General features: G+C 37.5%; 1 long non-coding RNA gene across 1 annotated transcript in view; it reads right to left on the bottom strand.

The window, feature by feature from the left end:
• LOC141490791 (uncharacterized) overlaps positions 1–20,373 on the bottom strand; it is a 78,214-nt gene extending 57,841 nt beyond the window's left edge. Inside the window, exon 1 of the long non-coding RNA XR_012469341.1 lies at positions 19,939–20,373. This is a non-coding gene — a long non-coding RNA (uncharacterized LOC141490791). The remainder of the gene's footprint in view (positions 1–19,938) is intronic.
• Between the last annotated feature and the right edge of the window lie 4,506 nt (positions 20,374–24,879).

Raw genomic sequence — 24,879 nt, 5'->3', positions numbered from 1 at the left:
GTTCTTCCCTGCTTTCTTTCCCTACATCTTGTCTCCTCTCTTCTCACTGACTCCCTTTCTCTTCCTCTACATCTTCCTTTGCCCTAGAGAATCTCTTGGCTTCTGATGCGGCTGCCCAGGTCATTCCTGGTGTGCTTGGGCATGGCTGAAAAACAGACCAGCTTCTTGGGAGACTGGATCCTGAGCTCTGAGCAAGGTGGGGTCAGGGTGCTCATCCCTCCTCCCTCCCTCCTTCCCTCCTTCTAGAACCCAGATGAGCAACCTCTCGCTCTGACACCTGAGCCTGAGGCTCCTAGTCAGGCTGGTAGAGGTCCTACTAGATGTCCTGGCTTGAACAACTGCCAGAAAACCCTGTGGAATCAGCAAAAGAAAAACAAGCAAAACAAACAAACAAAGAGCATGTCTCCCTCCAGTACTAGGAGTGGACTCTGATTTCACTCTTTGATGCCCCATCTGTTATGACTATAATCTGCCTCAGTTCTGCAGAGCCAAGCTGGACACTTGGTCTATGCTGCTGCCCTATGTGCTGGAGATCTCTGACCCCTGGCATCTGTGCTATGTCCCCGGTCCTCCCCCTTCCCCGAAGGTAAGTTAGGTCCAGGTACAATGTGGAAACTCTTCCTTGCCTTCTGATACCACATCTCTGGGGCTCCTGCTTGCTCCAGATGGAGAGGTCAGTGAATGATGATGCTCATTGTAGAGAGAGTAGATAGAGCACTAGAATTGGAGTTCTGGAAGACCCAGGTTCCAATGTCACCACTAACTGTGTGACTCTAGGCAAGTCTCTTAACTGCTCTGAATCTGTTTCCTCATCAGTAAAATGAGATAGTTGAACTTGATGTCTTCTAAAGTCCTTTCCTATTCTAGATCTGAGATTTCAGGTACCCACTTTAAGTTTTTATATCTTTCCCCCAAAGCTTTGTATTATAGGTCTGTGTACCACTCCCCCTAACCTCCAAACTAGGGTAATGGGGATTATGATCCCCATTTGTTTCCTTTCCCTGCCTTATTCTCCTGAATCATATATGACTCTGGAGGAGAAAGTGAGACTGGTGACTTAGCACTCTTCCTCCTCACCTCAAATCCACTTCATGTGCTTATCATGGCATCACCTCCCTGATGTCATGGTCTTCTTTAAGAATGAAGGACAAAGGGCAGCTAGGTAGTGCAGTGCATGGAGCACCGGCTCTAGAATCAGGAGGACCTGAATCCAAATCCAACCTCAGAGACTTAATAATTGCCTCGCTGTGTGACCTGGAGCACGTCACTTAACCCCATTGCCTTAAATAAATAAAAAATAAAAAGCTGACAAAAAAAAAGAATGAAGGGGGGTGGTTAGGTGGCACAGTGGATAAAGCACTGGCCCTGGAGTCAGGAGTACCTGGGTTCAAATCTGACCTCAGACACTTAATAATTACCTAGCTGTGTGGCCTTGGGCAAGCCACTTAACCCCATTTGCCTTGCAAAAACCTAAAAAAAAAATGAAGGACAGACATCCTCATCATCATTATTCTTCATTGCAACACAAAATTCTGTACAAATTTCTAACTTCCTCTTTTCCTCTCTCCTCCCTCCCATACCACTCTTGTTCCCTCATGGCTTCTTTTGGGAAATTCACATGGTGATAGATATCTTTTGATAGCTCTTTAGAGGACCCCCCCATACAATAAAATTTGGATTGAGAAGATATTCAAAGAGGATGAGGATGAAGGACAGACAGTACCTAATCCTGGGACTTGACAGGAGTTAGTTAATTCTCCTTCCTTGATCTGGAGTTGAAATCATAGTCCTGAAAACATCGGTTCCCTTGCTCAATGACTCTTGGGAGAGGCCCTCCTTGGTAAAGTGTGGATGGCTTCTAAGGGCATTCTTAGCTTCCCCCATCCTTAGGTGCATTCACTAATACATTTTTCCTCTCTTCTAACTTTAAGATGAGGTCATCAGGGAAAAGTTGTTGCATGTCTTAGGTGAAGTGCTCCAAAATTAGTTTTTCATAATGTTCTTTATGATCCAAAGTGGAACCAAGAAAGTAGCAAAAGTAAAAATTTGACATTTTCAGAATTACCCCTGAATCAACCCATTACTGGATTGCAACTATTCCATCATCAGAATAAAGAAAAAAAAGAACACAAAACATTTTCTTTAAGTTTTCTCTTTCGGGAGCATAACAGCCAAATGAAATAGATATTCCAGGTGGTAGTATTCCTATTTTACAGAACAGGAAACTCAGCTTAGAAAGGTTAGTGACAAGAAACCCAAACTTAGAAACTTAAACAGTTCCATACTTTTGAATGTTGGAGTGGAGAAACTACACATCATCATGGACCATTTAGGGAGACATTTGACCCTTGGTGTTTCTTATTTTGTAGGACAAGTATTCTTTTACATTTAAAATCCTCTGGGGAATTGTAGTCAGGTGAAAACTGAAGAGACTTAATTTGCTATTATACTGTCATGGTGTAAGCTTAAAATAAAGTATTATGAAAGAATTTGAAGCAAATCAATATTTCTTGAATTGTGAAGCCAAATTCACCAAAATAAATTGCTTTTTAGCCATCACACAATCTCACATAGAATTTGAGACCACCATTTTGTTACTTTGTAATTATTATATCACTTCTTTACATTCTCAGAGAGGTTCAATTGAGTCACTAATCCTTCACTTTTTGATTCTAGCAATTCATTCTGAATTTTGCTTATAACATACTTTGGGAGAAAAACATTTTCTGGAGTTTTCTTGAACACTTGGTGAAACTCATGTGAATGAAAGGGCACTATAGAAAGTGGAGTTGAAAATGTGATGGTAAACTTTGCCCCTATTAGAAAGAGAGTGAAACTTCATGGTGGTTGGAAGAGAGGCTCATTTCATCTTCTCATTGAAATAGTTAATGAAAAAGGTTTGAATTAGACTGGAATGAATTTCAGTTGCCAATCCTAAATTTAAGAAAAAATTTCTCTAATTATGACACCTGCCTATAAGTGTTGAAATGACTACTTTTCTCTCCACCCCCCCCCCCCAAAAAAAAAGCTCCTTTGGTTTCAAAAAACAATTGTGATTATACCAAAGAGGAAAGTCCTATGAAGAGTAATTGTTTCACTTTCAGGATATGGTAAGTTGGCTATTTCCTGTTCAGCCAAAAGAGGTCTTTAAGGTGAAGCTACCCTTGAAGAATGAGAAGGGTAGAGACCAGGAAAATCAACTTTCATTTTTAGGGATTTGGCAGCCTCTGGGAATAAGTTGTAGGGAGCGATGGAATGAGCAGTTATATCATTTTCCTTACTAAAATGAAACACTTTGAAATGAAAGAGATGCTCATCTCTTTTGAGATGAGTGGCCAGGCACCAAGTTTTATGAGAATCTGGCTTGGCATCATTGTCACTTCTGGAAATGATTTATGGAATTGGTATCACTCCCCCCCCCCCCAGTTTTGGTTATACTGAGGTCCAAGCTGAATCTTTTCTGCCCTTCTCTTAAACCCTCAGTTAAACTAGTTAATGATCAAAAGGGCTTTGCAGTTATTTTTAAACATTCTCTGTTTGGCCAGCTGAGGGATAGAAAATGGCATTGGGGAGAAGGAGCAAATAATATAAATGTATGAACTTATAAAGGAAAAAGCAAACTATATGGGTAGCATTGAGCTCTGGTCTCAACTTTTCCATTAACTCTGTGAACCTGACCTAGTCAATTCATCTCTCTTGACCTTGGTTTCCAGAGATGAATGGTGTATGAAAAAAATATTGGATTTGTAGTAAAAATATAAAACCTGGGATTGACATCAGGCCATGCCAGTTACTTCCTGCATGACCTTGAGAAATCAATCTACAGACATTTAATTAAGGTCCTTAAAGTGTGCTAGGTGCTAAGAATACAAATACACAGAAGGAAACCATCTCTACTCCCAAGGAATTTACATTCTAACAGCAAATCACCTTTACCTCTCTGGGCCTTACTTGTAAAATGAAAGGAGTCATCTAGATGGACTCTAATATCTCTTCCAGTCATAATAATCCTAATAATATCCTAATCTTTATCTATACTTCCCAATCAGATCTTAGGATTTGCACTTGAGATGGATCAGTATTGTGAACATTTATGGTCTTTAATCCTATTTTTTTTTTTTATCAAAAATTGGGTTCTTAACCTCTAATTGGGGTTTATAAGTCTGAATGTTAGCTTCTGTCCCTGCCTCAAGGCTGTGAAACAGCCTCTAATTACAGCTGCTAGTTTGACTTTCACAGTTGTGTAAACAGTCAGAGTAAAGATCATTCTGAGAAAGCAGGAAACTGGTCTGGTTATCTCTAAAAGAGAGTTGAATCAATTCTTATGACATTTTTGGAAAGGGAGAAATCCCAATGTTATATATATATATATATATATATGTCTATATCATATCTGATAAGATAAAATATCAAGTCAGAATAGGAGACAGTAGTCCTGCCTCTAATTGAATCTATGTCAGTTCTGACGTATTATCGACCTTATAGATGGGTCAGAGGATCATAAAGTCATCAATGACTCCTTTATATACTAATATGTAACTTGATTGGTTTACTACCAAAATTTTACAACTCTTCATGAGATTTCTATGAATACTTTTCCCTTATTAAGCTCTTGATTGATATCTTTAAGCTTGTCATCCACCTATAGGTGTCTAGCTAAGATCGTGACCATAAAACCTCATGGATAAATTCACTTTTTGTTATTTCATCCATAGCCTAAAAAAAAAAATCAAGGTTAACTGAACTTAACATTCTATAATAGAAGAAGATAATCATATGCTTTTCCTCTCAAATAGTGGCATTAGATTAGATGGCCCCCAAAATCTTTTAATCTATAATTCTTTGAGCTTGAAGGAGAAATGTGGAGCAAGAATTTGGCACTAGGCTTCCAAAAGCATCTAGGACTTAGGAGAATGGGGAAAACTGTGTATTAAATGTGCTTTTGAATAATTGGATATTTTCACTAAATTGCTGATAATCATTTCCTAGAAAATTAGTTGGGAAATATTTTTTTAAAGATCAGAAATTTTCTGTGGTCATTTCTTTCTGTTGACAATCTTGCTGTCAAACAGATTTGCTGAAAAATAGTCATCTGAAATGAGTATTGGATTATTTATAGACTGGTTAAAGTGAGACTTTTTAATTGAGAACACTCAGTCAAAGAAGTAGTATTATTCATAATAAGGTCCCTTTACACAAGAAAAACTCTTAATCAGAGAACCAGCCATGTGTATAGGTAGTTTTAATATGATCTAGGAGTTGTTTTGTGGTTGAAAAATTTTGAGATGGCTGTTAATGTAACATGCCAGCCTCTCTCTCTCTCTCTCTCTCTCTCTCTCTCTCTCTCTCTCTCTCTCTCTCTCTCTGTGTGTGTGTGTGTGTGTGTGTGTGTGTTGAAGTCAGAAAATGGAAAATCAGTTGCCTCTATCTTGTTCTGCTTTTAATTCAGATCAGCCAGGTACAATTTGGGTACATAATTGGGTGGGTGGGGTCTTTTGGAGACAATTTTAGCTAGCCTAAGCTGTCAGTGATAGATTCCCCCCCCTAAGGATTTTCCCCTCATGTGTATATTTCTATGGGATCAGGTTTCTAATATCAGTAAATTATTATGGGTTAAAAATAGCTGGGAGTCCACAGTTTGTGTGACCAATAGTTGCTCTTTATGGAGCTATTATTTATGTCATTAGGAAAAGTCAAATTCAACCCAGATCATGGGATAACACAAGATAACAAACCTGGCTTTGAAGGAGATCTTTCTGACTAGCTACTCTAACTCCCTCATTTTATAGATGAAAACACAGAGACTAAGGAAACTTAAGTGACTTGCTCAGGGGCACACAGCCAGGAAACCAAGCCCATATCTTTACTTCTTCAAATTGAGGGCTCCAAATGAATGAAAAAGCTTACTGAAATTTGTACCTTAGTAGAGTCAAAGACATTTCTTTTGCCATCGTGTCCATCACCCTCATTTTACAGATGAGGAAACTAAGGCAAACAAAGACTAAGTGACTTGCTAAGGGTCACACACACACATGCAAAAATGTACATGTTGGGAAAGAGTTGAGAACTGGATTGCAAGCATGAATGCCCACCCACCTCCTTTCTGTCAGATAATTTTGTATTGAGATGATTTTTCTTTGGTTGAAAATTCTATTAAAGTACAAAAAAGAGCCCTAGAAAATGGATTCAGGAACCTGATTTTTTTCCCCTTTTTTTGAATGTCACTTTATTTTATTTTTTCCAATACATGTAAAGATAGTTTGCACCTTTCATCTTTATGCTAGCTTTTGAATTCTACATTTTTCTACTTTCCTCCATTCCCTCCCCCACCTCAAGACAGCAAGGAATCTGATATAGGTTATAAATCATATAGGTTATACAATCATATTTTACATATTTCCATATTAGTCAAGTTGTAAGAGAAGGAACCGAAATAAAAGGAAAAAATATGAAAAAGAAAAAACATAAAACAAGTTTTAAAAAGGGAAAATAGTATGCTTTGGTCTGCATTCGAAGGCATTTTCTATTCCAACTCTTTTAGAATTGTCTTTGATCACTGAACTGCTGAGAGGAGCTAAGTCTATCACCCAGTGTTGCTGGGGTTTTTTAAAGTTAAAAAAAACGTATGCTTCAATTTGTATTTGGAGCTATCAGCTCTTTCTCTGGGTTTGGAAAACATTCTTTATTACTTAGATTAAAAGTCCTTCAGAATTGTCTTAGGTCATAGACTTCTGAGAAAGCTAAATTATTCATAGCTGATTATCCTATAATATTGCTATTACTTTGTATACAATACATTTCATGTTGTACTTGCTCAGGTAAGTCTTTCCAGGTTTTACTCAGAGCATCTTGCTTGTCATTTCTTATGGAAGAATATCACTCCATGTCAATCACATACCACAGCTTGTTCTGCCATTCAACTTTTGGGCATCCCCACAATTTCCAATTCCTTGTATTAACCCTTGGGTATAATTCCAAATTCCTCTAAGAATGGTTGAATTATTTCATAACACTCCCCAACAGTGTATTGATGTCTCTTTTTCTTTATATCCCTGCCAACATTTGCCATTTTCCTGTTCTGTCCTATTAGCCATCCAATAGGTATAAGCTAGTACCTCAGTATTATTCTGATTTGCATTTCTCCAGTCAGTAGTGAGTGAGAACATTTTTTAATCTGGTCATAAATAGCATTGATAGACTCACCTGAAAACTTTTCATTTATTTTGATTATTTATCAATTGGGGAATGGCTCCTGAGTTGTAATTTAGGCCCTACTTATTTTTGTGCCACTGGATGTCATACTTTGAAAGTCTAATTTCCTCCTCAATAACCAGAAGTAACTGTGGCAAAGTGAAAATCTGCTCCAAGAGTTATGACCAAGCACTTTGCAACTGGGAAAGCAGGGAGGATAGGGAAGGGATCACTTTCTGGTAGAGGGCAATCCAGATAGCCATTTTAGAGATGATTTATCATGAGGGACTTGAAGAATGAATAGGAATTATGAAGGTAGAGCTTCACTGACTTCCTTCCTCAACAGATATTTAGGGTTTACACTAAGTCCCACTGTTTTTATTGTTGTTCAGCTGTGTCTGACTCTTGGGGACCCCATTTGGGGTTTTCTTGATTAAGACATTGAAGTAGTTTACCATTTTCTTCTTCACCTTATTTTATAGATGAGAAAACAGACAAACAAGATGATATACCTTGCCCATTTTGCATTTGAGAAAACTCAAGCAAACAAGATAAAGTGACTTGCCCTGGATCATACACCCATTAAGTGACTGAGACTAGATTTTGAACTCGGGTTGATGAGTCTTCCTACTTCTAGGCTCAATACTTCATCCACTGCTGGGAGATACAAGTAGATAACTGATACGCTAGCATAGTAGTTAAGGGAATTAGAGATTTGAAGTAAAGTCAGAGTCTAAACCAGGAAAGACTTCCTCAAAGAGGGGCCATTTTGAATCAGATTATTTTTTTGTGAATTGAACTTTTAAAGGATGAGAATTTAGCAAGGGGAAGCTGGAAGGGTTGGGGGGAGTGGATGGAGGGAATTTCAGACCTGAGAGAAAAACATGAATAAAGGTACATAAAGTGGACTCTAAACATGTCTATGTTGGAAGCAGAACAGACTTCAGTTTGTCAGGAACATAGGATGCCCAAGGAGAGTCATATGAAATAGCCTGGAGGGTAGGTATATTGGTACCAGATTCTAGGAGACCTGGAATCCCAGGGATAGGAGTTTGACCTTGACCCAATAAAGAATTGGAGGCTACTGAAGATTCTTTTTTTCTTTTTTCTTTTTTTTTTTTTACAGTGACATGATCAGGTCTGTGCATATGATTATGAAGAATGGGTTGGGGGGAGAGAAGAAATAGGGTGGAGTGGAAGAAACCATTTAGGAGTCTATTGAAATATTCCAGCCAGATAGTAAAAAAGGTTGGTATCGGGGGAAATCCAAAAGAATTGTTGCAGAGGTAGTATCAATGTAATGCTGTACTAGACTGACTAGGAGAGAGAAGAGTCCAAGATAATCTATATTAGGATCAGATAAGGTGACCGGACAGGTTGGAGCAATGAGGGCATGCCAGCAAGTAGGAGCCTGTTCAAGAAGCAGGGATGGGATGGAAAACAATGCACTGAAAAGGTGTGTTGGAGTTGGACAGGTAGTTTGGAGTCAAATCATGAGGTGACTTGAAAACCCAGCTAAAATGAATGCTTTTGTGTTGGGTACGGCAGAAGAGATCAGGTCATAAAAAAAGCCTCTATCAGTGTTTTCCATCTGTGGAGAGAGGAAAGGGGGTGAAAGATCCATCTCTTCCAGGGACTGGTGCCAAAGGCTAGTTGAAAAGTCATTAAAGGTTTTTGAGCAAGTCTATGACATATGAGAGCTGACCATGATACAATTGATTCCTCAGGGAACCGTAAAAAAGGTTCCAGAAGAGCTGAAGGCATATGCAATTTCATTGCTTGTTTTTTTCTCTTGGTAAATAAATGACCAGAGGCATCATGGTATAACAGATTGAGAGCTGTTTTCAAAGAAGATCTGGGGTGATATGCTTCAACTTAACAGTGTCCTTTCTAGCATGTGGTATTTTCAAGAGTTATCCAATGGTAGGCTGTTGTTGAGGGCAAACCCTTCCCAGATGTTTTGGGTCATTAAAAGACAAAAGGAACTTGTACCTAAAGAAAGTCTCCTGGACCCTAGAAAAATGCAGCTACTCTGTCTCTGAAGAAAGGGCCCCAAAATGCTTGAGATCAGCAAAGAAGAAAAGGCTCCTCTAAAAATATGAAAGCTGAAGCTCCAAAGGTATTTCTGTGGTACTTAAGTTTATTAAATATACCTGGGAGGAGTAGTTTAACCCAGGTTATGCAATGATTTTTCTTTTTTGGTGACAGCTTTCCTCTGTTTTATTTGAATGTTGTTGGGGTTTGGGAAGACATAGTAGGCTGCTTCCATTGATTTTTTTTTAAAGAGTAAACCACAATCTGGGTATAGCTACTCATATTTTTACAAGAGGAGACTCTGGGGTGGGTGTTAATAAATGATGTATTTTAAAAAACAGGAGGAAAGGGAGGAAGAAAGGAAAAAGAAAAACCACAACAATCTTCTTTCTAGTTCACCAGCTGACCTAAATTCTTCCTGGTTGGTTGGAATAAACAGCCCTTTTAGAAAAAAATCTTTCCAATGAAACTGAAATGATTATGATCAACCAAATCCTGCCAGGCAATATTCTGAATCATGTGCCCTTTTTAATGAGGTTATGGTGGTTTTTTCCCCCCCTCTCTCTTTCTTTCTTATGAGAATGAAGTTTGAATATCTTAATATATTTAGAGGATGAAGCCTGAATATCATCATGTGAAGTCAAGGTTGAATCATTGTGGGGGGGATAGATCTGCTATGACCTTTCTCTTACCCAGATTTATAATGCGTGAACTGGAAAATAAATGTAATAAAAATGTAAAATAAAAGTCCCAGAATGTTTTCTAGGAGAGGGAGTGGTTTTGGAAAGTTCTTCTAAAACCTGTAATCAATTTTATAAACAGGAAAAACATGAATTGGGGAAGAAAGGTGTATTTTATGTAAGCCATTTCCACTATCTACCTGAGGGTCTGAATTCCTTGAGGGTGAGACATGTCTCTGGTTCCTGTAGTCATACTCTTTTCCTCCAAAGCCCTTACTTTTCCCCAAACTTCCTCATTGCAGTCAAGGACCCCATCATCCCCTTATCTTCCAGATTCCCAGCCTCAGTGGCATTCTCAGCTCTTCACTCTCACTTAGCCCCACTTAGCCAATCCTTGGCCAGATCCAGTCATGCCTACTTTCACAACACCCATTTCCTCGATGTTCCTTTCTCTCTAGTCCTACAACCACTGCCCTGATTCATCGCCTTTCACCTGGACTATTGCAATAGTCTTTGAACTAGTCTCTCTGCTTCCAAATCTAATCCCCTTCCATTTTGTCTCCCTTCAGTTGCCAAAGTGGTTTTCTTGAAGCATAAATTTTCTTAAGCTGTTGTATGACTCCAAATTCCCAAGAATTTCTGCTGTTTCCAGAATCAAATGCAAAGTCCATTGTTGGACATTTTAAGCTCTTCCTAGACTGGCCCCTTCTTCTTTTCTGATTTTATATTCTACACTCTCTGCATCCCAGCTTCACTGGCCCTTTTGGAATTCCTTGAACAAAACCCTCTGTATCTTACCTTTGACTTTTATTTTCCCTAACTTCCTTCAAGATCTTAGCTAAGTCTATTAGGATCTTTTATTGGTTCCTCCTAGCCCCAATGTCATCTCATCTCAGCTTATCTTTCATTTACTCTTTCTGTATTGTGTGTCTATGTGTTGTTGGTGTGTATGTATATTAGATGGGCAGCTAGTTAGAGCAAAGGATAGAGTGCCAACCCTAGAGTCAAGAATACCTGAGTTCGATTCCAAGCAAAGACACAGTGAGATCCTGGGAGAGACATTTGACTTTATTTATCTCAATTTCTTCTTCTAACAAATGAGCTGGAGAAGGATATGACAAACCACTCTAGTGTCTTTACCAAGAAACCCCCAAATGTGATAATGAAGAGTTGAATATGACTGAAAAAACTACTCGACTAAACAAATGTCCATCAGATGCTCTCAGTGAATATGTAGTAATGAATTCCCCTTGGTAGCTGAATAATTTTTTTTTCATGAATAGCATGTATGTGTGTTTGTGTTATATTCATCCCTTCAAAGCAACTTTACCCTTTTCCATTCAGGAGGTTTTGATGGGGAGCTGGAGCTCTGTGAATGATTGGGAATAACTTGTATTCTGAGGTGTGTTTGGAGTCTTAGGATAGAATAGTCACAATAGAATTCAAGGAATTGGGCCAATGTCACTAGATTGCAGAGTGATGGACGACCAGAAAAGAAGGGACCAGTCTAGGAAAGGGCATCAAGTTGACTCTCTTCCTCCTGCTCAAGACACTCAGTGCTAAAAACCTACTTTTAAATGAAAAGGAGCCTAGATTCCGGGATTCTTGTAATTTCCCTACCCCAGAATTCTCTTAACTGTTTGGAATAGAACCCCCTTTCCTTTGCACTTACCCCATCTGCTTTATGTTAGGGTTATTTAGGAGTATATATTATCCACCCCCAACTCCCATGAGAGTATAGATTTCTTAAGGGCAGTTAACCTCATTTCTTCTTCATCTTTTTTTTTTATCAAATTGAATTTTTAAAATATATATTGGCTTAGGATTTACAAATTACAAGGATTAATGGTGGCATTCTTATATAAGTTGAGATTTGAGTATTGGATAACATAACATGGCATTTTTCACAAAATATATTGATTCTTTTAAAAAGTGTTATTTGTCATTATTATCACCTAAAACAAAGAGAGAACAGTTAAACAAACTAAATTGGCCATATCAGAAACCTCATTCTGTATCTATAGTCCAGCACTTCCTTACCAGCAAGAGGGAGGGATGTTTTCATCTTTGTTCTTTTGAAACCAAGATTGGTTATTATTATGTTCCTTTGCCTTTTTCATTAGCCCAATATCCTTCTGTTATATCTGACATTCATTAACATTTTTTTATCATTTAGATTTGATACTGCTATCTAAATTTATTTTTGTAGCATTCACCATTAATGTAAGACTTTTAAGACAGGAACCACAGGTATCATTTGAACCCAACTTGGGATAAGGATGATCTTTCTCTTCCCTCCCTCTTTTTCCTCTCTTCTCTCTACCACTTTTCTCTCCCCCTCTTCCCCTTTCCCTGTTCTTTCCCTCTCTCTCTCTCTCCATCCTCTCTCATTCTCTCTGAACTTTCCTTTTTCTTTCTTTTTTCTTTTCCTTTCTTCTCATTTCCTCTTCTTCTCTTCCTTCCTATCCAGCAAGTAAGGACTAAGACTTTTCTCCTAATTTTAAATTCTTCTGTGACACATCAAAAACTGGGTGACATCAGCATGCTTCAAACCAGATGCTATTTCCTAACATTTCTAAATCACTTATCTGAAAGCCTGCAGATTGAGTTACTTATAGCAAATGAACAAAATTGGAATTTTCTTGCTCCAATTTTCCATTTTGGAGGGGACTTTGTTGGGGGGGGCAGGGCAGGTTAGGAACCCTGATTTCATGAGGGAATGGGGAACTCACAAGATTACAGATTTAGATCCCAAGGTGATCTCAGGATCATAGAAGTCAAGGATGCCCTAAAAACCATCAAGTCCAACCCCATCCTTTATTATAGATAGGGAAACTGAAGCTCAAAGAGGTGAGGTGATTTGTTGAAGACTGAAGTGAGCAGAACAGAACCAGAAAACCAATTTTATTTTCATAACTTTGGTGTTGTAAAAATGATTTTGAAAGATTTGAAAATTCTGATCAGTTAGATGAAGAACCGTGATTCCAGTGCCTGATAAAGAAGCATTCTCCCAGAAAAAAGCATTCATACTAGAGAGATTATGGGCCAACATACAGAATAAAATCATTTTTAGATGTGGCAGTGTGGACATAATTTGCTTGAGTGGTCTCCCCTGTGATATATTTCTCTCTTTTTATCTCCATGAGTAGGAGGGAGATGAGGGAGAGGGAAATGTAAAAAAAAAAAATGAATTGGGATGAAATGTTTAATAAAGTTAATATACACATATTTTCAAAGTCCCTCTTTCCTTTAAGAAAGTCACAAGATGGGGGCAGCTAGGTGGCGCAGTGGATAAAGCACCAGCCCTTGGAGTCAGGAGTACCTGGGTTCAAATCCCATCTCAGACACTAAATAATTACCTAGCCGTGTGGCCTCGGGCAAGCCACTTAACCCCATTGCCTTGCCAAAAAAAAAAAAACCCTTAAAAACAAAGAAAGTCACAAGATAAATAGGAAAGTCAGGATTTGAACTTGAGACCCTTGAATGCTGATGTGAAAATTCCAACTGCTAATGTAAATGGTAACTTGTCTGTCATTTATAGTGTCTTAGGACTATGAATTTAGCAGACCTTGGAAATTCATTTTACAGGTGAGGGTCTAAAATGCAGAAGAGAAGCGATTTACCCAAGATCAAATACAAAGTAAGAAGCAACATTAGTTAGTATTCAAACTCAGATCTACTGATTAACGATCCAGTGATCTTTGCACTACAGTACCGGGAGGTCCTTATATAAACCAACCAACAAATATTAAGCACCAATTGTGGACTAGATGTCTGGAATACAAGTAAAAAGGAGACAATCCCTATTTGCTGTGAACTTTGTAGGTTGCCTGGGCTTAGGAGGTTTGCCCATGATCACCCAGCCCCAGCCTGGCATGGGTGAGCCTTGAACCTGGGTCCTCCTGACTCTAACGTTCTTTCTTGCATATCATATTCTCACCTTCCTCATAGAAATGCCAAAGTAGAAATTTGGAGAATATTGGTGGCTTATGCAAATGTGTCTTTTTCTTTCTTGTCTTCCCTTTCACATCCTCTTCAGAATCTTCCTTGAGTCCTCATCCTCTGGGAAACTCTTTAACATGAAGACATCTGCAAAAATCATCAATACTCCTGTCCTTGTCCTGGTGTCTCTTGTGCATGGCAGGGCTTGTTGAATTTCATTATGGAGCACATCAAGCTTAGCTAAACATTTTTAGAAAATATTCCTTTTCTGAGAGTGTTTTTCTTTCTTAAAAACAGCAATAAATATTCCTGATGTTAAAAAGACATATCACAAAACTATCATGAAATACATTAGCTATGAACTTGTAAAGTGATAGATATCTCTTTCTTATTCAACCTTAAAGGAAAAATAAATATTTTAAATTTGGAATTTAATAAACCTAAGTTGGTATAAATTATTTTTAAATATCTTAAATAAATCTCCAAAGTTCTAAAGATACAAATAAATCCCAATGATCACAAAGTTTCTAAGTACCATTTTCCTTAAGTAAAATGGTATTTATAAAAGGAAAGGTTGTTTGTTTCAGATGGGAGATCGTACCTAATTAAATTACTTTTATCACAAATAACAAAATTTACCAGGGCCTTAAGATTTACCCATACAATTTTTCTTTGTCTTTTCCTTTATCACTAGAAATAATCCCACAGTAAATCTTCAAATGAGCTTGTATATGAAATATATCCTCAGATGAAGCAGGCTTTTATATAATACATACATATATATATATATGTATGTGTGTGTGTGTGTGTGTGTGTATAAACATATCTTCTGGGTCAAACATGCTTGTGGATTACACCACGCATAGATTTTCCCTTTACTGAGTTGAAATTCTGTAGCACAGAAAATTCTGGATAAAGTTTTATGATTAGATGGTTCTAAAAGTTCCTTTTTTAAGAACAAGACTTTTTTTGTACTCCACTTAACAGTCTTATGAACTTCATAAGTCATATCCAAAAATTTTTAGGTACAATAAGTAATAATTATATATAAGCTTTTCTTATGTATAAATTTCCTTATGTATATAAAAATTCTTATGAATAAATTCTTATGCATAAATTTTCTTAATCCATTCATTTTGCTGGTTAACAGCAAAATTTTAAATCTCAGTGCTTAGTTTTTTAAGAGCTTTATTCTTACAAGTATTCATAGCTGATACAGACCAATTATTGTCTCTCTGCAAAAAAGGAATTGTCTCATTCTTTTGTCACACTGCAAACAGGAACCGTCTCATTCTCATCTAGCACAAACAGTACTTAATATTTGTTGGTTGATTGATATAAGGACATATCTGTGGTCTAATGCAAAGAGCACTGGATCTTTCATCAGAAGGTCTGAATTCGATTCTCCTTACTTTGTGACCTTGAATAAATCACTTCACTTCTGAATTTTAGATCATCTATAAAATGAGTTTCAAAGATCTGTTTCAGCTCTAAGACACAAGTTCCCATTTACATTAGCAATGGAAATTTTCATACTAGTAGTCAAAAGATTCAGATTCAAATTCTAACTTTGTTATTTTTCTTATGACTTTCATAAAGGGAAGGGGGTCTTTGAAAATGTGCATATTAATTATGTTAAACATTTCTTCTCAATTATCAAACATTCATGTTTTTATGCTCCCCATCATCTCCCTCCTATCCATGGAGATAAAAAAGAGAAAGAAATATAAATCTCTGTATTACAAGGAAGTCCACTCAAGTATGTACACACTAACTCATCTAAAAATGCTTTTCTTCTGTATGTTGGTCCATCATCTCTGTCATGAATGCTTTTTCAGGCAGACTTAGAATCATGGTTGTTCATTTAGCTAATCTTCCTCAGTTTCCCTTTCTGTAAAAGAATGAGATTGGACTAGATGTCTTTTAATTCATCCTCTATGTCTATGATTCCAGGACTAGAAGGATCCTGGGATCACCTTGGGATCTAATTCTGTGATCCTGTGCAATCCCCCACCCCTGATGAAATAGTGACTCATAAGGTCAAAGTTTTCCATCATATATTCATCTCTACTTTCTGTAATGTCCCATAATTCTCATGGGTTTCACTGGGTGGCCCCAAGGAAACCCCAGAAAATGTTTGTCCCTCCTAAGTTCAATTTGTAAGAGAAATTCAGAGTGAATGCTAAAATCAAAAAGCCTATCTGAGGTTGCAAAAAAGTATAAGGAAAAAAAAAAGGTGGTCGCTGAAACCCTGTGTGGGATTGTGTGATGGATAAAAAGCAATTTATTTTGGTGAATTTAAGAATTCAAGTGATACTGATTTGCTTCAAACTCTTACATAATATTTTATTTTAAGCTTGCTCTGGGACAGTTTAACAGCAAATTAAATCACTTTGTTTTCACCCAACTACAATTCCCCAGCTGTAATTCCCCAGTGGATTTTCAATTTAATAGAAGCACTTGTCCTACAAAATAAGAAACACCAAGGGACAAATGTCTCCCTCAATGGTCTGTGATGATATCTAGTTTCTTTACTTTGACATCCAAAAGTATGGGACTATTCAGATGAGTTTTTTAATTGAAATTTTATTTTATTTTTCCAATTACATGCAATGGTAGCTTTTCAACATGCATCCATTTGCAAATTTCTGAATTCTACATTTTTCTATTACCTCCCTGCCCTTCCCACTCCTCATGGCAGTGAACAAAGTTGAACATGCACATTCAACATATTAAACAAACTGCTATGTTTAGGTTCCTTGTCACTAACCTTTCTGAGCTAAGTTTTCTATTTTGTAAGTCCTGACTTAGTTCAAAGGATATAACTTGTAGAAAGCGCTTTGCTAATCTCAATATAAATTTTATTTTATTATGGATCTCTATAGAGAGCCAACAAGAGGGCATGTATCGCCACATAAATTCCCAAAAGAATCCAGGAGGGAATAGGAGTGGTGGGGTGGGGAGATGGGAGATAGAAGTTTGTGCCTTGTGTTGAAAAGGAGAATAAGCCAGGCAAAGGAGGCAAGAGAGGAATCTAATCGTTGGGCCCCAGTGTGGAGGTCAGGGAGAGTTATACACAGGATCTGTAACACCAAGTTTTAGGAGGAATATATAAAAATCTAAGATCATCGATCTAGAATTGGAAGGAACTTCAGAAGTCATTAGACTCAACTAGCCCATTTTACTGATGAGGAAGCAGGTTCAGAGAGGCTAAGCAACTTGTGGAGAGTCACACAGCTAGTGGTGACATTGGACCCAGGTCTTCCAGAACTCCAGTTGCAGTGCCCTGTCTACTCCACTTCACCAAGGGGATTGTGATCATGCATTGCCTCTCCCTAACACCTATCTGGAGCAAGTAGGCTCCCCTAGAAGTACAGCATGGAAGGCAGCCCGCCTTACTTTTCTTGCAAGGAAACAGTACGGCAGAGGCCACTCCCTCCATGGCCAGGTGCCTGATGCCAGGGGGCAGGGATCCATGGCACAGCTGCCTCAGCCTCCAAAGGCTGATCCTGTTTTCAGTCATACCTGAGCAACCTGGGCAGCATCAGCCAGAGCCAGAAAGCCAAGTTCAATAGTTTTTTCCTATTTTTTCCTATTTCCTCACTGTTGCCATAATGGTCCTTAATCATCCTTATTGATTGACTTTATCAAGGAGGGAGAGTGCTGGAGCCCTCCCCTGAGGACCTCTGGCTAGGGGCTGGGCTGCCCTGGGGAATGGATGTTGGAGGAGAGCTCAGTTCCACCAGAGGGACCTGGTTTGAGTGGCCTTGGAGGAGCCGAGCCTGCAGCTGGCAAGGCTAAAAGGGCATGGGAAAGCTCCCTGACCCAGATCCAGTGCCCGTCTCTTTGCAGTTGGGCCAGTTTTCTGAGCAATGGCACTTTTGCAAGGAGGGGTCAGAGAAAGGAGTTGAAACAGCAGTACCCTCATCCCCCTGCATTTCTGACACCAAATAATCTGTAAATCTGATAAAAGCTCCTTCTAGTCATTGGACTGCCTAACGGGGACCCACAGATTAGGCTTGCATTCAGGAGTGAGTTAGTAAATCTTTAACAACCAGCTCTTCAAAAAAAAAAACGTGCATCATACTTTTGAAACTTGAATCTGCATTAATTTTTTCTCCATCATTTAAGATCAGACAATCAAGGAAATAATAAATGAAGTCATGAATACAAATCAATCATTTGTAGCATTGTCACTTTTCAAAGTATAATTGCTCACACTACTCCTTGCATTCAAACCTCATCCCTTGTGACCTTGGTCAAGGCTCTTATCTCCTCTAAGCCTCAGTTTCTTCATTTGTGAAAAGGAGACAAGATTACCTATGGTTCATTCTCATTTCTGATTAGATGTCTTATTAGTTTTTGAAGCTAATTTTGTTTTAAGATAGTCCAGGTTAAGTCTATCAAAAGAATCCCAATGAAGTCAATCATTACTTATTAGTTTACCCCAATGATGATAAGATACATGATCATTAGAGTCATAATGTTTAGTCATATAGAAAACAGGTAGCTTTTCTCCTGGATCTCTAGTTTTAAATTTAGATTGTCCCATGACAAAATAGACAAACAATTAGATGCACTGCATACAACAAAAGCAGCCCACTTTACTCACTAGAAGGTTCCAGACGCCCTTAAACACCAAAATTTTCCAGAATAAAAATTCTCACACTAGTGGGTGTCAGAGACCAGGAGGTGTATCCAGATGCCCATTTAACCAGAGGAAATTCTCACCAAAGGCAAGAACTTCAGTAAAATCCAGAGGTAAAATCCTAGAGAATATTTTTACTTTAACTGAAACAAAGGTTCGAAAATTGAGCAATTGAATTGAAAAGTGGTAGGCTCACCTTTCTACCAACCCATTATATTATTGCCTGGCTCAAAATCCATGTTAGTTCTGGTAATTGCTTCTCGTGGTATTGTTCATGACTCTTTCCAAGTCATGGATCTATATCTGTATCAGGAAGCACCATTTCTGCTAACCTTAATTATCTCAGACTGAAAATGGAAATAACAATGAGTTACATTATACATGAAATTATATTCTCTAAGATCTTACCTAGAAATCTATAGGCGGGAAGATATCATTAAAGATATCAGCCAAGAGCTTAATGAGGAAAAAATATTTATAGAAATCACACACAGAGTCATAAAATTTAGATTACGTATTAGTGATCTAGGTAATAAAGGTGTCATTGATTACATTATGTCTCTCTAATCCATCCATAAGGTCTGTTCCCTGTCAGAACTAACAAAGATCCGATTAATAGCAGGACTACCGTTTCCTATTTTGACTTGATGCTTTATGTTGTTATCATATTGATAGACATTATGAGACATTGGAATTTCTCACTTTCCAAAATGTTCTAAGTATAAGAAGTTATTTGTCTTTTTTCCCTTGCCTTCTCAGGATGGTCTTTGTCTAACTGTTGACACAACAGTGAAAACCAAACCCGTCCATGCAATTAAAGGAGGAACATGCTGCTTCACACAAATGGAGCCTGTCTTCAGAGTTATAGCTGGAGAGACAACAGACCTTGAAGGGGGTAGATCTTAACATTCAAACCCAAATTAGAGACTGAGAAGCTAATATTTGATCAGAAATATAAGATTAAAGTGATTTTGATATGACAAAGATTGGTCCTTCTGGTCTTGGTGGAAAGGACTCAAAACACCATTCCTTTGTTCCTATCTAATTTAGACCCTACCCTCTGACTGTGCCACTGTCATACTACAGTGACCCTCAAGAAAGAGACTTTTGCAAACTCAACTTTCACTGATTGAACAATGGGCCTGGGTGAAAAATCTGAGTTCTTATCCTATCTTTGTTTATCTTTTATTAACCAAACTCTAGGGTGAGGGAGAGAGGAAAAAACAGATAATTGTTGCTCTGTTTGTCTTTCTATTTTAAACTAAACTCTGGATGACATTATTTAAACCTAAGAACCTCATTTTATAGGTAAGGAAACTGAGGGCAGAGAATTTGGGTCTTATTACAGGATCATAGATTTAGAACTTGAAAGAGACCATTTAGCCAAGATGTCTCAATTTGAAGATGAGGAAACTGAGACTGAGAGATGGGGAAATGACTTACCTGGATCACATAGTGATAGATGAACCGCACAGGTCCCATAACTGCTTCCTATGCCATCATATTTGTTGATTCCCACTGAAGATGGGAGGAAAGGGCTTTGGAAAGGGGGCTTAAAGATCCATCTATATCGGGTCAGATTTGTGAAGAACTCACCAACTCTCTTACTCAGGAGGATAAGAATGGTGTAGACTTCACTTTACAGGTGTCACAAAAGTGAACAAGTTAGGTCCTGTGGAGTGAGATAGTGAGTTTCTTAAAGGAGGTGGAATAGCAGAAGTTGAGGTTTAATGTACTTCAAAGGAAAGACAAGAAACTTAGATCAACATAGATCCAACCTCACAGAGCTAGGGCCATATTAGTTTAGCAGTATGTGGAACCAGCTTAGAGAAAGGAAGGGGAGAAGAAGTGAATTAGCCCCACTGGGAGTCAAGGAGGAAAAAGAGAGAGCCTGAGAGGAACTCCGCTCAAAAACATTTCTGTGGTAGGTGGGACAAGGGTGGTGCCTTGGCACCAGGTTTAGCACCTGGCTCCAGGTATTCTCCGTTGGGCATGCTTATAGGGGTCATCCCTAAGGAGTGGCTGAGACAGTATTGTTTTAGGCACTGGGCCTTCTTTGAACCCAAAAGGCATGACCAAGAATTCCAACACCCCCCTCTTGCCTAGTACAGAAAAATTTCAAAAAGATTATAACATTTTTCCTGGACTCAGATTTCCCAGCTTTACCACCCTTTCCTATACTTTCAGATACTGGATCCTTTCTCACATCAGAATGATGAAGGAATGTTGTTTGTATACTAAATCTTGGCCCCATGATGCCCCTCTAGGCATACATTAAAAAATTTAGAGATGTCCTTGGTTTTGTCTGTGCATAATGAAGATCAGTGGTGTCCTGCTTTAAAGTCCTAATATCACTCTTTCTGAAGGTCAAACCAGTTTCTAAAGAGAGGGGCCTGATGAGCCCAGAAAAGTTTTCTTGAGATTGATTAGGGTAATGATCAATCTTACAGAAGGAAAAATTGAACTGTGGAGTCCAACTTTCCTGTTTTTTTTTGGTTTTTTTACAAATAACAATTTTTATTTTTTACAAATAGCAAATGAGGTTCATGCCCAAGTTAAGTGTAAGAGGAAAACTTTAAACCTAAGTATTCCTGATTCAAAATTCAGCTATCTACTACCCCACTTTTCTTTTTTCTACCCAATGGGTCAGAGACCTTTTTTTGGACTATTTCATAGGTACTAGTCCCACTGTTAGACTAACTTTGGTATCTTAGTTTGTTCATGATGCACTCATTTCTCTTCTGATCAGAAACATCCTTAATGATGTCTATTATAGCACTTCTTTTTATGTTTTTATGTTTCTTATTACAATTATATATATATATATATATTTGCATTATGCATGAGGAATCTGAATTAGGATCTGATTGGACTGCTAACTGCAAAGATGTTACAAGAAAAAGAAAAGTTTTAGAACTGGAGATCCAAGCAAAAAGGTTCATGATGAAAAGGTTGGCAAAAGCATTTTATCATCTGAGTGAATTTTTTTTCTTATATTGAAATGACAAACTCTAACACTTCAAGATTTTTAAAAGTTCAAAGGCTAGTTGTGGAGAAAATGGCTTGCTACTGTAGGATAGATGAGAGGAAAAAAAGAGTCACTTTCCAAACATCTCTCAATAGTTTCATTTTAAAAAAATTGCTCAGCCAATTTTGTGATAAGAATCGGAACAGTGAGTGGGGAAGGGACAACATACTGCACACCTATGCTAATTTATTATGCATATTTTCTATTAACTTTCATTTCATCAACCTTTCATTTCATAATCCTGTTTCTTATTTAATATTCCTGAATTTTAGTACACTTTTTGACATGTAAAGGTATTATTTTGTGTTTGCCTTTGTTATATTGGCCAAGTGAAATGGGGAAAATTTGAATTATGTTAAAAAAATTACTTTAATAGAGGTCTGTAGAATGGTCCACTTATACAAAGCAAGAACTGTCTTTAAATATTACATAGTATCTCATTTTTAAATATATTGCCTTAATTTCTTTTTTTTTATACTGAACTTAAACTCCCTCCCCAGTAGGACAAAATTTTTTAAACAAAGAAGAACAGGAAAAAAAGGGATTACATGCGGAACCTCAAATCTCTATTACAATCAACTTGCTTTTTTTTTAAAAAAAAGAAAATATGTAATAAATTTAACATATTACTTTCAAAGTAATTATGTTTGTTTATTTTTCCTTCTCCTCTTCTGTTCTTTTCATTAAGAAAAATGTTTAAATGATCCTTTTTGAAAATTTTCTTTTTAGCAACCTCCCTAGCTCCCTTCCCCTCAATTAATTAAAAGATACATACACAACTCTTAGAATCAATGAGCAAAGTCAAAAAGAATAAGTCCATCCATTAGTCATATCTGAAAATTCACCTTAGGTCCATCCCTATCAGGAGGTGATTATCAACCCTCTTTATCAATCATCTAAAGACATGGTTGATGATTAATTAATTTTCTGTTCTTGTTCTCCCCTACCCTTCCTGGCTTACCTAGTCTAAATTAACTCCCCCAAGAAGAAGATGATAGAAAAAACAGTATGGAATCAGAGATGGAAGGGTCTTAAAGGGTCATCATATCCAACCCCCAGAAAGTCATCCCTTGTTATTTCAGCTTTTGCCAAAGTGATATGCTATAGCCAAATTATTGCTGTGTCTTTCCATGGCCCTTCAATTAAGATTCTTTTGTGATCATAGTATTGTTCAATTTGGAACCACAAAGTCTTACTGAGGAAATGTAGGTATTGAAAAGATGCACTTCCAATTTATGTACTCTGAAAAATCTTACAAATTTTCTCAGATGTGACCTAGGCCTTTCTCCTCCCATTCAAGTCTGGCCCCAGCTCACCATCCATTGGTAAGGCCTGCCCAAGAAATGGTTATTGATAGACTAATGCAATGGTTGCTTGACTTCAGGCATATGACATAATCATTCTTCAAACCACCTCCTGGCCAATTGTTCAGCAAATTGTGACCAGTCTTGGTTCTACCAATGTAAAACTGTCACTGTTCATCAGGGGACTAAAAATATTTTCATCTCGGTCCTGAATAAACTTATTTTTTATCTCCCTTAGGATTTCTAGGGGAAATATATAAACTTGATTTCTCAACTGTATGCAGGAATATTGTCTTAATGGGGCTCAAGAAATAATTATGTAGGAGCAGTTAGGTGGCATAGTGGATAGACTACCGGCCCTGGGATCAGGAGGACCTGAGTTCAAATTTGACCTCAGACACTTAATAATTACCTAGCTAACCAAAAAAAAAAAAAAAAAGAAAAAAGAAAGAATTATGTATATGTTCCAAATGACAGTTGCTAGAGTCAGGCTTGGATTGGAGGTGGGACCTTGGGCTAAAATCAAGTAATCTCCATATAGGGCTAAAATCAAGGAATCTCCATATAGGGTAGTACCTTCAAACAACCCAGTATGATTAGGACTTAACTGGACTTGAATTAAAAGAACACTTTAAGAAATTCCCAAAGAAGTATCCAAATTTTTATTATAGGAATATGAAAAATGTTCTATTTTCTCATGATCATTTCATCAGAAACTATGATTTTTCTGGACCAATTTCTAATTACAATGTCAATTTTCCTAAATAGCATGTAAATAGAGATAAGAAAGAGAAATACACTTGAGTACATTCATTGGTCCATATGAAAATTATAGGCTACAAGAACCTTAATTGTATTACTGTTGTATCATTTGCACAGATAATCATACTCATTTGCACTAAATATATAGGCAGGTGCAGCTAGTCTACATATATGCATTCTATTTTTAACATCTTTCACTTTGTAACTTCCTGGCTTACCTAGTCTTAATTAACTCCCCCAAGAAGAAGATGATAGAAAAAACTGTATGGAATCAGAGATGGAAGGGTCTTCAAAGGTCATCATATCCGACCCCCTCATTTTATATAATAGATGATGAAGTTAATGTAAATAAAGTGAAAGTAATTGGCCCAAGCACTCACATATTAAGTGTCAGAGCCTGTAAATACCAAGGCAGATGGCAGGGCAGGGTGGGGGAAGGGGTGGAGCAAGGGCTTAATATAGAAAAATCTTTTGTCTCATTCTCCCTAAACCAATCACAGACATATTATTTTGAGGCAACATCTTGAGGTTTTAGCACCAAAATATTAGCTTCCATTTGAAGTAGAATTAGAAGCATGAAAGAAAAAGGGAATCAGAACTAAGTTGAAAGGCATTCACAAATTCAGAATGATTGATCTGGAAAGGACCTTAGAGAGAATATTATGTCTAAGAGTTTTTAATCTGGAAATCTGTGAACTTGTTTCTAAAAAAAATTGTATCGTATTTCACTACAATTGATTTCTTATATATATTTTATTTTCTTTCTGATATTTTAATTCTCTATTATATATTATCTTGTTTTATAAGTATAGTATTATGTTGCATTTATTTTATTAGCATAGCATATATTATATTAGAATAGTCTTATAGTAAGTGTATTTTAATTTAAGCATTTAAAGTCTGAGAAGGGGTCCATGGACTTTTCAAGACAGTCAGAGAGGTGCATGTCATCAGAAAAGAGGAAAGAACTTCTGGTTTATCCCAATGCCCGCCCTTGCAGAGGAGCAAACTCTGGGGGCAGAGTCTCTGACAGACATATCCCCAGAACTTCTCACTCCAATTTACTTTCAAATCTGTTTCCTTTATGCAAATGACTGAATCATTTTTTGTCACATTTATAAAAGTAGTGAAATTATGACCTTTGAGTATATAAGCAGACACATGGCGAGAATGTGCCAAGAGGCTCCTTTAAGGTCCAAGAGGGAAGGTGGGACCCAAGCTTCTCCCTCCCTGCCCACCCCCATTCATTGTTCAAAGGCTTGTTTTTGAACTAGTCTCCCTAAACTGCAT

The sequence above is a fragment of the Macrotis lagotis genome, chromosome 6 (genome assembly GCF_037893015.1).
Source record: "Macrotis lagotis isolate mMagLag1 chromosome 6, bilby.v1.9.chrom.fasta, whole genome shotgun sequence".
Taxonomy (NCBI): Eukaryota; Metazoa; Chordata; class Mammalia; order Peramelemorphia; family Peramelidae; genus Macrotis; species Macrotis lagotis.
This window is presented reverse-complemented; position numbering and strand designations above follow the sequence as displayed.